Source organism: Haliotis rufescens, unplaced genomic scaffold (genome assembly GCF_023055435.1).
Source record: "Haliotis rufescens isolate VD_foot unplaced genomic scaffold, xgHalRufe1.0.p SCAF_3, whole genome shotgun sequence".
In the NCBI taxonomy this organism is placed as follows: Eukaryota; Metazoa; Mollusca; class Gastropoda; order Lepetellida; family Haliotidae; genus Haliotis; species Haliotis rufescens.
Genome location: NW_025964001.1, coordinates 34,943,192 through 34,957,384, shown reverse-complemented (window position 1 = coordinate 34,957,384; position 14,193 = coordinate 34,943,192). Strand labels below are relative to the sequence as shown.

At 40.6% G+C, this 14,193-nt stretch overlaps 1 protein-coding gene across 6 annotated transcripts in view; it reads right to left on the bottom strand.

Moving 5' to 3' along the window:
- The window catches only part of LOC124119506 (1-phosphatidylinositol 4,5-bisphosphate phosphodiesterase beta-4-like), a 103,136-nt gene extending 92,797 nt beyond the window's left edge, over positions 1-10,339 (bottom strand). For 4 of the 6 annotated variants that reach the window (XM_046482040.2, XM_046482050.2, XM_046482067.2 and 1 more), the window contains exon 1: positions 4,326-4,456. The gene's annotated coding sequence lies outside the window, so the exon portion shown is untranslated. Of the gene's footprint in view, positions 1-4,325; positions 4,457-9,678; positions 9,701-10,317 lie in introns of those variants that run through there. The other 2 variants (XM_046482058.2, XM_048402890.1) reach the window with 2 other exon arrangements.
- Positions 10,340-14,193: the final 3,854 nt, after the last annotated feature.

Below are 14,193 nucleotides of genomic sequence, written 5' to 3'. Positions count from 1 at the left end.
ATTTAAGGTGTGAGGATGCGCCGATCTAGATATTTTGCAAAGACATAATACCAAGAGTGAGTAAGTTGGGCTTAAAGTCACTTTTAACAGTATTCCAGTTATATCACGGTGTGTCAGCTTAATGTGGGAGGAAAGCCCAAAGTGATGCAGGTGTCGAATGTTTACCACTTTGGTGAAACCCATGAACACAGGTAAGGTGCTGACAAACCAAGAAACGTTAAACAACAAACAAACAAACAATATACATCTAAAACATTATTTCAATTATTTTAAATCTCAAAATGCTTACTCATTTTGGAAAAAAACCAATAAACAATGATAAAGTGATGAATAGATGAGTGAAAAAATATTGCTTTCCCAATGAAAAATGTAACAACCCAATTAAAATAGAAACCTTCAAGTAAAAACTCAATTGCTCAAAAATTTATCTGGACCTCTAAAAGCTCATGATGCTTGTGGCATAGAATGAGAGTGAGTGAGTTGGGGTTAACTTGAACACTGTTTTGAACAGTATTTCAGTTATATCACGGGGTGCCAGCTTAATTTAGGAGGAAAACCTGAAGTGATGCAGGTCTTAGACATTGATCACTTTGGTCATGTTGGTGAAACCCACATGCACGGGTATGGTGCTGACAAACCTAGGAAGATAATCAAGGTGAACCGGATTCAAAACCCACAATCATAGGTTTCTGGCGTGCCACAGGGATGCAATTCTGCACAGCAAATTGTGGTGCCTTAGACGACTGGGCCACCCATGCCCCCCCCCCCCCCCCCCTAGCATAATAACAAGGAAGGTGATAAAAGCTGTGTTGCACGACAAAAGGGGTTTAGGGTCAGGACTCTAGATTAGAACTGGTCTCGAAAACAGAAACATATAACGCGGTCCTCAGTATTATCATAAGCTGTGAGTGATGACAATCGCACACAAATATCTACAGTATATACCATAGTTTGTGTAATAAGCGTCTTAGGCTCTAAAACAATTGACAAAGAGGGGTGCTATTTAACAAGGAGTTAGTTAATTTGTTTTCAGAGATCGAACGGATATTGAACACATTTAATTCAAACATCGTTGAAACTAAACCTTTTTTAATAGTTACAAGACAATTATATACCTCTTCTGCATTGCTGTTTTCTGTAAAAACAATCCATAATATACACAAGAAAATATCAACTGTCGTATAAAGTATTTGTGAGATTACTTACAATATTGGTCTAAAAGTAGAGCAGGGCGCTTAATATGGCAAACACAGTACATGTATCATCATTAAATACCATGAGAAAGACTGTTATTGGTTATAGATCTGCTTAACACTACATAAGTGAGGTATCAAAAGATTTACATATGAAAATTCACTTTATACATGCAGTATGACTTTATCCATTACCCAGTGAAAAACAACCAGCACAAGCAATAAATGTAGTGCGTATTCTGCTTCTCTATGAATAACATCACTGTAAATCACTGCATCAGAGTTAACAGCCATAAACCAATGTAAACAGTTGCCTGCAGAGTATATGATATTTGCACTGGGAATAATAACTAAAAACTTTTGTTTGTTGATCATTTGATCATGTTCATCATGTTCATGACCTGGACTATTTTCAGTTAAACATGATGACCAGTGATAAAGGAAAGCTGTCTACATACCAATTGATAAGGAAAAATATGTTTAATTCAGTACCTAATCATGCTAATAGACCAGCCCTAATCACTGGTGCATGCTAACAGCAGCACACAATTTAGTCACGACATAGCATGTCATGTGCACTGCAGCACACACCAAATAGTAAAACGCCTCTTGTGAAGACACCAATAAACAAATTGTGTAACTGGTGTGCCATTTCTCGTCAAGTCAAGGGGTCCTTGTCATAACTCACATGTTAAAGAGTTAAAGGGGAAGTGTACACGCAAAAATCACTTTCTTTCTTTTTCTAAACAAAACGCAATTTTAGAATTAATTAGTATCTGTGTTTGAAAATATACACTCATTTTTTTCACAGTGAAAGTAGGAAGCTCACAATAGTGTGAAAATGATATGCCGTTATGAGGCCTTCGTTTTTCGAGCTAAACAGGCCTGAGTTATCCCCCTTAGATTATGACGTAATTGGTGCCAATTCAACTGGGTCCCTGTCTATTCTCAACGCAAAAGATATCAAGTACCAGTTTGCGGTAAAACAACATGGCCTACGACACACTCCGGCGCAGTGGTGACTCAGCATAACACTATGCTGGCTGGCATCTGAGACGCTAGAATCACACACCTAGACCTACACCACGTGGAGCGGCTCTAACAAAGCATGATGACGTCATAATGTTTATCAATTGGCACCAATGACGTCATATTGCAAGGGGCATAAGCCATGGTGTTTTTGTTGTGGAAATAGAACACTTGGTAAATGTGAAAAATATAAATCGTTTTAATGCGAAAAATATGTTAATTAATTGTGATATTTTTATATTTTTGTCTATGACACTTCTAGGTTAACACTTTTAATGTGGAAAAAGTACAAGAAAAATAGGTTAATTTCCGTGTGAACTTGCCCTTTAAAGATTTAGGGAGTCCCGAGATTCAAATACCACCAAAGACCTCATGAACCCCAGGACCCCCGATAATTTCAAACACTGTTCTTACAGAAGCCTGAACCCAGTGGGGTTTCCAGGATTAAACAAAACTGAAAAGCTTTACTAGCCTGGGTAAAGATAAAATGCCCTTGTAATGTTGAAATAATGGGAAAATTTGTACTGGCCCACAGGGATTTGTACTAGCCCTGGGCTAGCAGGCTAGTGTAGAGTTCACTGGTATAAAATTGGTCACCCTTAACATATGCTTTAATTACAAGGTATGAACATGCGGTCTAAAATACCACCTTTGTTATCTTTGGCTTCCATATTTCCATTCCAAATAAAAATCAAGTCATGTATAATTGATATTGATACTGATTATTGGTGCAGAGCATTTAATATGGTGAATACAGTATACTACTATGGTACTCATGTGGGCAGTGTTTGCTGGATATAGACAACACATTCACGTGGATCAGTGATCAATTATCATGATAATCATACCAACATTAAGTAATTAACTGGTCTGATAGATGTGTGAGTGAGTGAGTGAGCTGGGTTTAACGCCGCTTTTAATAGTATTCCAGTTATATCACGTCGTGTCAGCTTAATGTGGGAGGAAAGCTCGAAGTGATGCAGGTCTCAGACGTTTACCACTTCAGTGAAACCCAAGAGCACGGGTATGGTGCTGACAAACCTAGAAACATAATTGGGGCGAACCGGGATTCGAACCCACAATCATAGGTTTCTGGCGTGTCGATAGATGTGTGAGGACCACAGAAAATGTAATATACATAGCACAAATATCTCTACAGTTAATCATGCTAATAGCTTAGATTTGTAGGCCTACTAATAACAAACAGAAATACTACTTCCTATTTTAAAGAAATAGCTGAAATACTGATTAATTCCAAAAGATGTATGATTGTTTACTTCAGTATGTCACTACTCTCATCATAACCAAAGACAACAGCAAAATATACAATAAGTAGGCTAGTTAGCTCATTTTTTTCACTTAAAAATAATTCCACTGCTCTCTAACTGCTTGCTTAGATAATATAAGATACCTACAAATTACAAGTAGATCAAACATACAACTGATATAATTTAATGTTTATTTTGAAAAGGAGAGATCAGTGAATACTCACAACAAATCATAATAAGTGCAATTAATAGGATAATGCTTTGCATTGCACCATCCCTGCGTAGTCTACCTGATCTAGGCCTACAGTCCAGTCGTGCTTATATAGTAATTTAATAAACTAAATCTAGATGTTCGTTATAAGTAATTGTTCAGTTAATTTAACAGCCATTTTACAGAAATGCATGTGCTTGTTAAGTTATTTCGCATCTTACTATCTCGGCGAATGTAGACAGTCACTATACCACACGATGTTAGTAATGATTTTATTTTGAGAAGCTCTTGCTGTTCTGAGACGGAGAGACATTCAAAAGATGGACCGTCAAAACTGAACAGCTGAAGCGAAACATGCACATATGACACATTTAATGACGTGAGGTAATCGTACCCTGCTTCGTCAGACTAAGCAACTGCAGATCCGATATCGGTATGTGTATATCAATGTATATAGATATTCTAACGCTCTCATCTGCCAACAACACGTATAATTAGATGGAAGGTCTGACTGATATTCCAACATGGATTCGCGAAGCGGGCCAGTTTCAACGTCTCGCACTCCGCACACACCGGGCCTCGCACTTGCTGCTTATGCATTTTTCACTAAATAGCTCGTCTTACCTGTTTATGGTGTCATGGTTAAAGTATATCCTAAAATCCCTGGCATCTGTCAAAACGGTAGTTTAGCCAAATATATGCACAAGTTCATCTCTCGTCTGCCATTTTCTCACCCAGATTTAATGTTGACATCGATAGCCAATCGCAGCCATTCTTTTTGTCACGTGATCTTCTTACCAATTCAGCAGAGAAATGAAATTCTGGCACATACAATATATCATATGTACTATAGTATTTCTAGATATGAACTTTGGCTAGAATAGACATCACTGGTAGAATAATGTCTTATCATTGAAAAAAATATATATATTTGACAATTGTCGTATTTACAAGAAACCGTGTCGAACAAAATATTACTTGCAAAAATGCCATATCATAGAGCAACCACATCGGTAATTTGGGTTTTAGCTGTAATAACATGTTATCATACAGTAATATGATATATCATATGTTAATAGATTGAAACAGGAAATTATATCTTTATCATAATATCTGTCACGATATTACATTGTTCCTCGTTCAAATACTTAGTATCATCTCTATATTAATTTCCAATCCATCAATTTTCGTGTCTTTAGTTACTTATTAAATTTTTAAAGTTAAGTCTGTTTTGTTTTTTATCAGATTTCATCTGGTTTGATTTTTTTAAGGTTATGTTTATCATATTGTTCATATTTGTTCTTTGTTCAATATATTGTGTTTTTTGTCTTCTTTTGTTACACTTTGGATTTTATAAGAACCTTGTAAGGTGTTCCTTTTCATTGATGTTTTTATTATTTCAGTTTATGTGGTTATTTAACTGTTGCTATGGTGATTATTCAGGCTGATGTATTTTTTTATTCAAATAAAAAGTTATACAATTGAAGTGAACAAGAATTAAGAAGTTGTCTGAAATATCGGTGATGCCCTGTTTAAAAATGTCCCCCTGTGTTTTTATGCTATACTGGTTTAGGTGGGTGGGGTGATATGAGGATGAACGTCAGTTTCAGGATTATTTAAATCATATAGCGACGTGCATGCACGTGCATGCAGGTATCTGCTTGTACTGTAGTTCTCAACAAGACCGTTTTATAGCGTGTCAGCCCAATGAGATCCCATGCCGCAGTTTAACATGGATACCTCATATAGAGCAGTATATATACTGGCTCCGATCCGACCAGTCCAAGCTAGGTAACAACAAGAACCATCTTTTAACATATTTTGGTATGACGCGACCGGGGATCGAACCATGCACCGACCTTCCGCTCTCCGGCTAGCTCGACGCCCTATCCACTAGATCACGGAGGTGGTATAAATTGGATTAGATTCCTTGTTTCAATATGCCCATAGTATCACATGCTTTTAAGAACCGACTTATACGTAGATGCGAAATCGTAGCTACGCACTACATATCAACTAGTCGTTAGTACATGCAAAAGCGGAAATTATATAGCTACGATTTTAAGCCCTGGGCTTAAGTACGGATTTTGACACTCCATAATTGAGTAACATTTTATCCAAATTTAATTCGCTTAAAAACGAAAAGGGACAAAGACATGATAGGAAAAATGAATACCTCATGGTTAATGTAACAATAGCCACAACTGGAATGAGAGAATAACACTCTAACATAAGACATGGTTTTCTTTTTCGACTTGAAAATCAAGAACACGTTCAAAATTGAAATGACAGCTGTAAAAAAAATAACAACAAACCAATATCACAGTTATGTGTGTCTGTCATATGTGTTAAGATGTCATACTGATTATCAGGATATCACCAACGTTTGGGTCCAATGTGTCTTGTAAATACGGAAACCCTTGACAGCGCTTCAGGTGCAATATTGGTGCAAATTGGCCACATATAAGCGTGCTGCAAGACATGTTGAATAACATCCGGAAAGGGAGATCAATCAATTTTTCAGTTTGATTTATTTTTCCGTTTTTAAGTCCTTGGGCTAATTAACGAGGGATTTAAAAACGTGATGTCCTTGTAGATGCTCCACGAAGCCTGTACCGGGATGACGTGAATCGTGCCACAAGCACCACCTTCCCTTTCCCTGGTCCAGACCTTATTGTCTGTTAGTTGCTGTGTAGTGTAATACAATATGTCTCTCTCTCTCTCTCTCTCTCTCTCTCTCTCTCTCTCTCTCTCTCTCTCTCTCCAGTGACTGACATCATGAGCATCGATCCACGCATTTGGGATACGATGACATGCATCAACCAAGACAGCGAACCTGACCACCCGATCCCGTAAGTCGGTTCTTAGACAAGCATAGTTATACTGGAGCTGTAGAAGCTTAAAACGAATAAAATGGTAATTTTTGGTCATTGCAATTTTCCCGTTTTGCCAATTTAGGGACCACATATTATACAAAACCGTTGCGAAGTTCACGTTTTACAGGTGTAATAAATGCAAAAAGCGAATTTCTGATATTACACCAGGCCAAAAAAAGGTAACACAGAGATTGTATTGGCATATTTGAATCTCAAGATCCACATTGATCAACTTGTTGAAAGGATACGTTTTTGACCGATTTCTTTAGCATATGACACATTTTTACGAATTTTTCGTGATGCTGCTTCGTTACATTTCTGCAAATTAGCCTATGTCATCCAGATATCGGTAAAATGACCCTGCTAACCACTGTTTGTTATTTACACACCTGCACAGAGCAAGCAGTTCTCACACAATGTCCACTTAAAGCTGGGTGACCGGGATGCGTCATGAGACATTAATAGCGCACAGAACAAGCGTTGTCAATTAGCGTTACTCAGTCAATAAATACAATATATAGTCCAACTAGACTGATAAAAGCTTACTGTGACGCGCCCATCGATATGTGGCCATTGTTCCCTCGTGACGTTATGTTAGGCGTGTGCTTTTCAAGAACGCGGAGGGAGGGAGATAATGGTCATTGATGTCCAAGATTTGCAGCTAATCCGAGTGATTATATCTATTTATAGCAACAAGCATGATGTACTAAGATACAGGCGTTGAAATCTCGTAAATTCACGGAACCACACGACACGACAAGACAAGACAAGGGGCGAGTAGTGATGATTGCGAAGTCTCGATAACAGTCGGAACCAGCGAATCAGAACTACAGAGAGGTGTTTCTTTATTAATACGGTGGACATTTTAAAGTTTTCTTCATTTTAAGTGGGTGGTAATATATACACTAACACTCAAAACTCTGGTGTACGGATTATCTCCCCTTCGAGTATGATGAGTTCTGGGATTCTCAGATTTATACCATTCTAGGCCTATTCATTCACAAGGGAAAGATAATTTGTAATTCCCCGAAGTAAGTTATTCTCTATAGTCCTCGCCACTTGAAATAGTATCACGAAATATCACGACGATTTATTTACGAAGACAGGTGCATGTCTGCTAATACTTATGAAGTGAAAACAAGCCATTCCAGCGATAAGGAATATTACTTGCAGTAATGACAAAAAATGCAAAGTGCGCTTTTCAAGAAATATTCATCATCATTGAGTTTTGATCACGTCGTTACAATCCGGGTAATAATCAGGTGACTGCGAGCGGTGACATTTAGCAGTGGCCTTGGTCCATAACGCTTTAAATACTTCATCTGCGCATATTTTCCTTACAGTTCGTGCTGGAAATGTACGCACGTTGCACACGCTGCTATGTATTGTAGCTCGCAGTCACCTGACTGTCGATTATTACATATATATATCATGTTCTCCAACCCTGTCATTCACCCGATGGACCCGTGAAGACCCGGGGTAGGAACGGTCTTCAGCAACCAATGCTTGCGTAAAAAGGCGACTACGCTTGTCATAATAGGCAACTAACGGGATCGACTTGGTTGATGCATGTCATCGTATCCAAAATGCGTGGATCGATGCTCATGATGTCAATCACTGGATTGTCCGGTCCAGATTCGATTATTTACAGACCGCCGTTCATGTTCATAAAGCTGGAACATTGCTGAGTGCGGCGTAAAACAATATGGTCTTTGGTTTGGTATAGTTTCTTTTGCTCGTCAGTGTATATGAGTCATTATTCCTCATGACATCATAGGTGCATCGTCCCGAGGCCAGGGAGTTAACTGGACTTTTGTAGTCAGTTAACTCCCTTGCCTCGGGAAGATGTGATGAGGGTCACTTCAATTAACACTGAAGGCCCGATTAATTAGCGCCGATGGCTTGCTGCTTGTACCAGCAATGGAACCTGTCTATCATCCCCCTCAAAAATTGAGTAACACGCTCCAAGTTCACGATTTGATGATGAGGAACCCATCTGGTTCTTATAATCATCCGAACCCATCACAAAGATGAACCGATGGCCAAAGATAGTTCTGACCATTCACGCATGCTCAGTGGCCACATGTTGCACGTGCGGACGCGTGTGAGTGGAGGAGCAGTCTACAAGTGACGTATCAACACCACGTGCGCCGCTTTACAGGTGCCATTGATGTCGTTACCACATGCCTCTATCAGACGTTAAACCATCTCATGCCTCAGCCTTGGTAAATTGATATGCTTTAGGTATATGAATTTGATATAACACGCTAAACTGGTACATTGGTTTGTTAGTACGTCCCGTCACCACTCGCCACTGCTCGCATATTTTCGTAATCTACAAGAAGGTCGGCTTGTCCCAGGATGACGAGGGCTGTAACGAATGGGCCGTGCAGCCAATCTCATGTTCGGCTGGAGATCTATCCGGTGACATTCTAAATATGGAAACCTGACTGGAGGCCTCTAAACAGCCAGGATTAAATAATTGTGCGAGGCAGGATATTAGCCTTAAAACTACGCTGAACAATCTGGATTTGAATTATAAAGTGAGTGGGATACAGGTTAAATTGACGCCGTTTTGAACATTATTAAAGATATGTGTCTTTTCTGTGAAACCCGAGAGAACAGGTATGGAGCTGGTAAGCTCAATACCATAATCAAGGCGAATCTAGGATTCGAACCCAATTAGTCGGATCCTGGCTCGCCTTGGGGACGTAACTCTGCACAGCGAATCGTGGCGCCAAACACGAATGGGCCATGCACACAGGTCCCGTCTTATACAGAGTCTTACACCAGTAGTTACTGGCGCTGACATCGCTTTTAGAACGTGCCCTAATCTGTCTCACATGCAGTCCCTGAACTATATTATTTTCATTTCCGCCCAGCCCTGACTGTATTGCTTTAGCTCAAATGAAGCAAGTCTAGATTTCCCACAGATTCAGGGTTCTGGATCTCCCATATTACAGGGGCCCCTTTTCAATTTACATGGAGACTAAGCGCTAGTAGAGCAATATGTTGCTGACCATTACACGCGCTACGTGCTGCACCTCCACCTCAGCCCTCAGTACCCACCCCTTGACCCGACGTCTATGGGAACCTCCTACCTTGGATTTGGAGAGTTGGTCACACGTCCCGGTCACACGGCACTGGAACCGTTGTCTGGGTACAGAGCCGCTAAGGCCCATGCGTCATTAACAATTTGGCAGAGATGATCCCAGTACAAACACTGGATATGCTCTTTCCATTATCAAACACGAAGGATTATTCAGATGCACGTCTGTGTTTACTGAAGTTCGGAAATACCCCGTGACTGCTATATGAGATTATATTTAATCTGTTCTCAGCTCAGCAATTCTGTCTATCGTATATCAGTATGCAGTAACACCTTTGCGTGCACATGAGTGGGTCACCGCCTCCGTGAGGCAGTGGATAGAGCGTCAGCCCGGAGAGCGGAAGGTCGGGGGTTCGCCCCCTTTGCCGCGTCATAAGACGTTAACGCTTGGTACTTGTTGTAACCATTCCTGTCCCTCGGCATTAAGGTGATAAAAACATTTTGGGCTGATCGGCTTCGAGTCCATAAAATGTGTCACCGTGGTATAGCCATGTTAAACTGCGGCAGTGTGCTGGCACTATGAAACTGGCATTTCACTTCATCTAAAAACAAGTATACGACACTAATACTCTATTCATCACCGGAAGCCCCCTGGGAGAGAACACTGGATGAAAGTCATATCTATTCTTACCAGAATTTATAATTATCATATGTCAACCTATAATCCAAACCGTATATTGGACGCCATGGTGGAATGTTTGATGCGTGGACGCTTCCATTCTCCCTGCTCAAAAATATCTCAATAGACAGGAGCCCAGTCTTTTGTTCCACTACGCATGCGTCGATGCATGTTTCAGCCGATAACCAGTCTATACCTGACATGTTGCCCTGCACATAAGGTCCCCGAAAGCTTGACCTATCGCTTGTTAATTACGCCGGTATCGGAGAGCTAAATATATCCCAGGTCTTGGCACAGGAGGTTAATAACGAGGGTTATAAAGATATGGTGGCGATATAACATCAGCATTTGCCGGAGATTCCCTGCAGTGAAAGGCCATGTCGCTCACACATTGCTCCGTATTTTTATTTACTCCGTATTTGTCAGAAAATGACGCTCAAACCAAAAGTATTAGATCACATATTATTTATAACGTCGTTTTACACTTAAACTGCTTATTCAAAATACCGGGGGCGGATGAAAGAAAGAAAGAAAGTAAAATAATACTTAAATGAATCGAGTGAGTGAGGTTTAAGGACGTCTCAAACGCAATGCAGATACCGTATTTCCTATATAAGACGCCCCAGCGTCTGTTAATTCTGTGCAAAACGTTGACCCGCGTCTGTTAGAGGCCCGGCGCTTATTCTGTTTAAAGCTGACACAGTAGCAGCTCACTGCCTTACCGAAACCCAAATTTTACTGTCATACAAGTGGTACATTTGCTGAAAACGGCCATCATTAATCAGCCGGCGTCTAATAGAGGCGCGGTTTTTATTTTTGAAGAGAGCGTATGCTCCGGCGTCAATCAGATGTCGACATGTAATGGAGGTCTGGTGACTGACAGAGTAAATGCGGTATCTCATGGCGTGTCAGGTTAATGGGGGGAATCCCAAGCGAACACAGCTCTTGAAACCACGATTCAAATAAGGGTCATAATCGGAGCAAATCTAGGGCTCGAACCCGAGACCAGCTGAACGTGGCAGAACTACGGTACTTGGAACTCGGCAGAAATAATAGTAGCGCCTTATACCACCAGCCCACCCGTCTCCCCTCTGGAAAAGAGCATCTCATTTTGTTTTCTCGTTGTATAGGATAAACTGCCAGGCAAAAGGAAGTTCATAGTTGAAAATCCACACTTCACACATTACGATGTACTGTGAACTTGCGACGCCATTTTCCTTGAGAGGCCATGTGCACGTCGACTGTTGTGTAGCGGTCAGTTACCCCCTCTCGGTTAAAATACTGTAAATTGAGAAAAAAAACTCTCGAGCCTAATGTATACTTCAGCATTGTAAACGGGTGTTTAATATTTTCAGAGTAATACTTTTTCTAAATCGACAACACATCTTCTCATGGACATCCGTGTATGAGTGAGTGAGTGAATATGGTTTTACGCCGCTTTTAGCAATATTCCAGCAATATCACGGCGGGGGACACCAGAAATGGGCTTCACATATTGTACCCATGTTGGGAATAGAGCCCGGGTCTTCGGCGTGACGAGCGAACACTAACCACTATAGGCTACCCCGCCGCACCCTTGATATTTTTACGGGATTTATGAGGTTATACATTGATAAACAACAACATTGGCAAGCTTGATTTGTATATACTATTGAAGAGGTGCGGCAGCTTGAGGATGTTTAACAGGCGAATATCAGCAGCACTTCTGATACACAGCTGACTGATCTAAATACGCAAAGGGTGTTACAAATTTACCAAGGTCAATTTTGCCACAACGCCAGTCCATATAGATTAACAGACATCGGATCAAATCACCTGTTACGTAACCAGCGTGTGTATGCACAGCTGGATAGCGGCTCCGGTCATTGAACTTCCGCTGGGGCACCGACGCTGCCGATCAAACCGGTCCCCGTGAAGACCGGGGTAGAATAGGTCTTCAGCAATCCGTGCTTGCCGCAAAAGGCGACTATGCTTGTCGTAAGAGGCAACTAACGGGATCGGGTGGCTAGGCTCGCTGACTTGTTTGATGCAAAGACGTATATAGATGTATATACGTCTTTTGTTGATGCATATCATCGTATGCCAATTGCGTGGATCGATGCTCGTCATATCAATCTCTGAATTGTCTGGTCCAGACTCGATTATTTGCAGACCGCCGTCATATAGCTGGAAAATTGTTGACTGCGGCGTTAAACAAAAAACAAACAAACAAACAAACGGTTCCCAGTTCGGGAGTACAGTATTTAATATTAAGCTTATATACTTGTGCGGACGTCGTAGGAGACAACCAAGGCTTGGGTTGTCTTTCATCCCAAGCTGGGTTTTAGCAACGTTATCCCCATATCACGGATTAGCATATTAACTAATATAAGTGACAAGACCATCACCAGGTGCAGCGTTTGTCCCTAAAAATATGTAACGTATGCAATAAAGGCCCAAGTGGTTTAATAGTTACCGCCGAAAAGGTTACTAAAAACTCGAGAGAAATTAACATTTAATACACCTAAGCAATAAACTACAAGGGGCTGTCCAACAATCTGGAACCTTGCCACATGCCCCTCCAACTTGGCATACACAGAGTACACAGTACAAATGTGCTGGCACCAAATTACAATACATCTCATAAAATCGACATGAGTGCTATACACAATGCACTAAGGTGTAATACACAACATAGTTCATTCCCAGTCAGAGGTATTGTCCAATTAGGAAAATAAAAATAATAATAATAATAATAATAATACATCATCATCATCCATTAGGCATCAATAAAACTTCTTCTTTTTTCAAAATCCGCCATATTTTCGGGTGAATAGATGCATGGGCTATATGAGTGGTCTAGAACTTTGGCTATAGCCGATCGGGAGATAGGCAGCTGTGTTGTGTTGCGTTGTGCCATGCTGATCCAGTATCTGCTGTCTTGTGCGAGGCAACATCCAGTGACGACTGAGATAGCTAATGAAACTACTTCAAACCTTGGTTTAATGAATAAAAGATAAAGGAATGACAACACAACTAACACCCCTGCAGGTTCGGGAAGAAGAAGAAAAGATTTCACACACGGAAGTCCACATATTTAACCTGTGTGTGCTAAGTTTTAATTACGTTTTTCTTCAAAGGAACGAACATGCCTCCAAATCAAATTTGATCCAGGTCGTTTTTTGTCTTGGTGCCATCACGAATTGGTTCCCAGCAAGTGGTAATGAAAGAAATTTTAATGTTCAAAGTTAATTCCGATTTTTTCAGAATATTTCAGAATATCTTTCTCGAGGTAACAACCAGTGGTAGACACCGGGTCGCGGCGGTAATTTATTTTTCATGTTTCGAAAACAAAGTCTCAAAGTATCGACCCTTTAACGTAGTAGTTGGGATGTTCACGCACCTGTTAAATCCATTTGTAGCACTGCCCAAGCGTAACATTCTTGTCTTAAAAGGCGGGGCGGTGGGGTAGCTAGGTGGTTAAGGCATTCGCTCGTCACGCCGTAGGCAGGGGGTTCGATTCCCTTTATGGGTACAATATATGAAAGCCCATTTTTGTTGTCCCCCGCCGTGATATTGCTGCGGAAAAAAAGTATATCGTGTATATGCTAAAAGCATACTCACTCAATCGCTCAATCACATAAATCAAGAGAGAGAGGAGACTATTTCATACACGGAGGTCCATGAGAGGTGCTGGTATCGATTTGGAGAAAAAATCACTCTGAAAGTATTAAACACCTGTTAACAATACCGAAGTATTCATAAGACTCGAGAGCTTATTCTCAATTTACAGCATTTTAACCGAGAGGGTGACAGGTGACTTGCACATGGCTTCTCAAGGAACATGGCGTCGCAAGTTCACAGTACACCGTGATGAGTGAAGTGTGGATTCTCAAGTGTAAGCTTTCT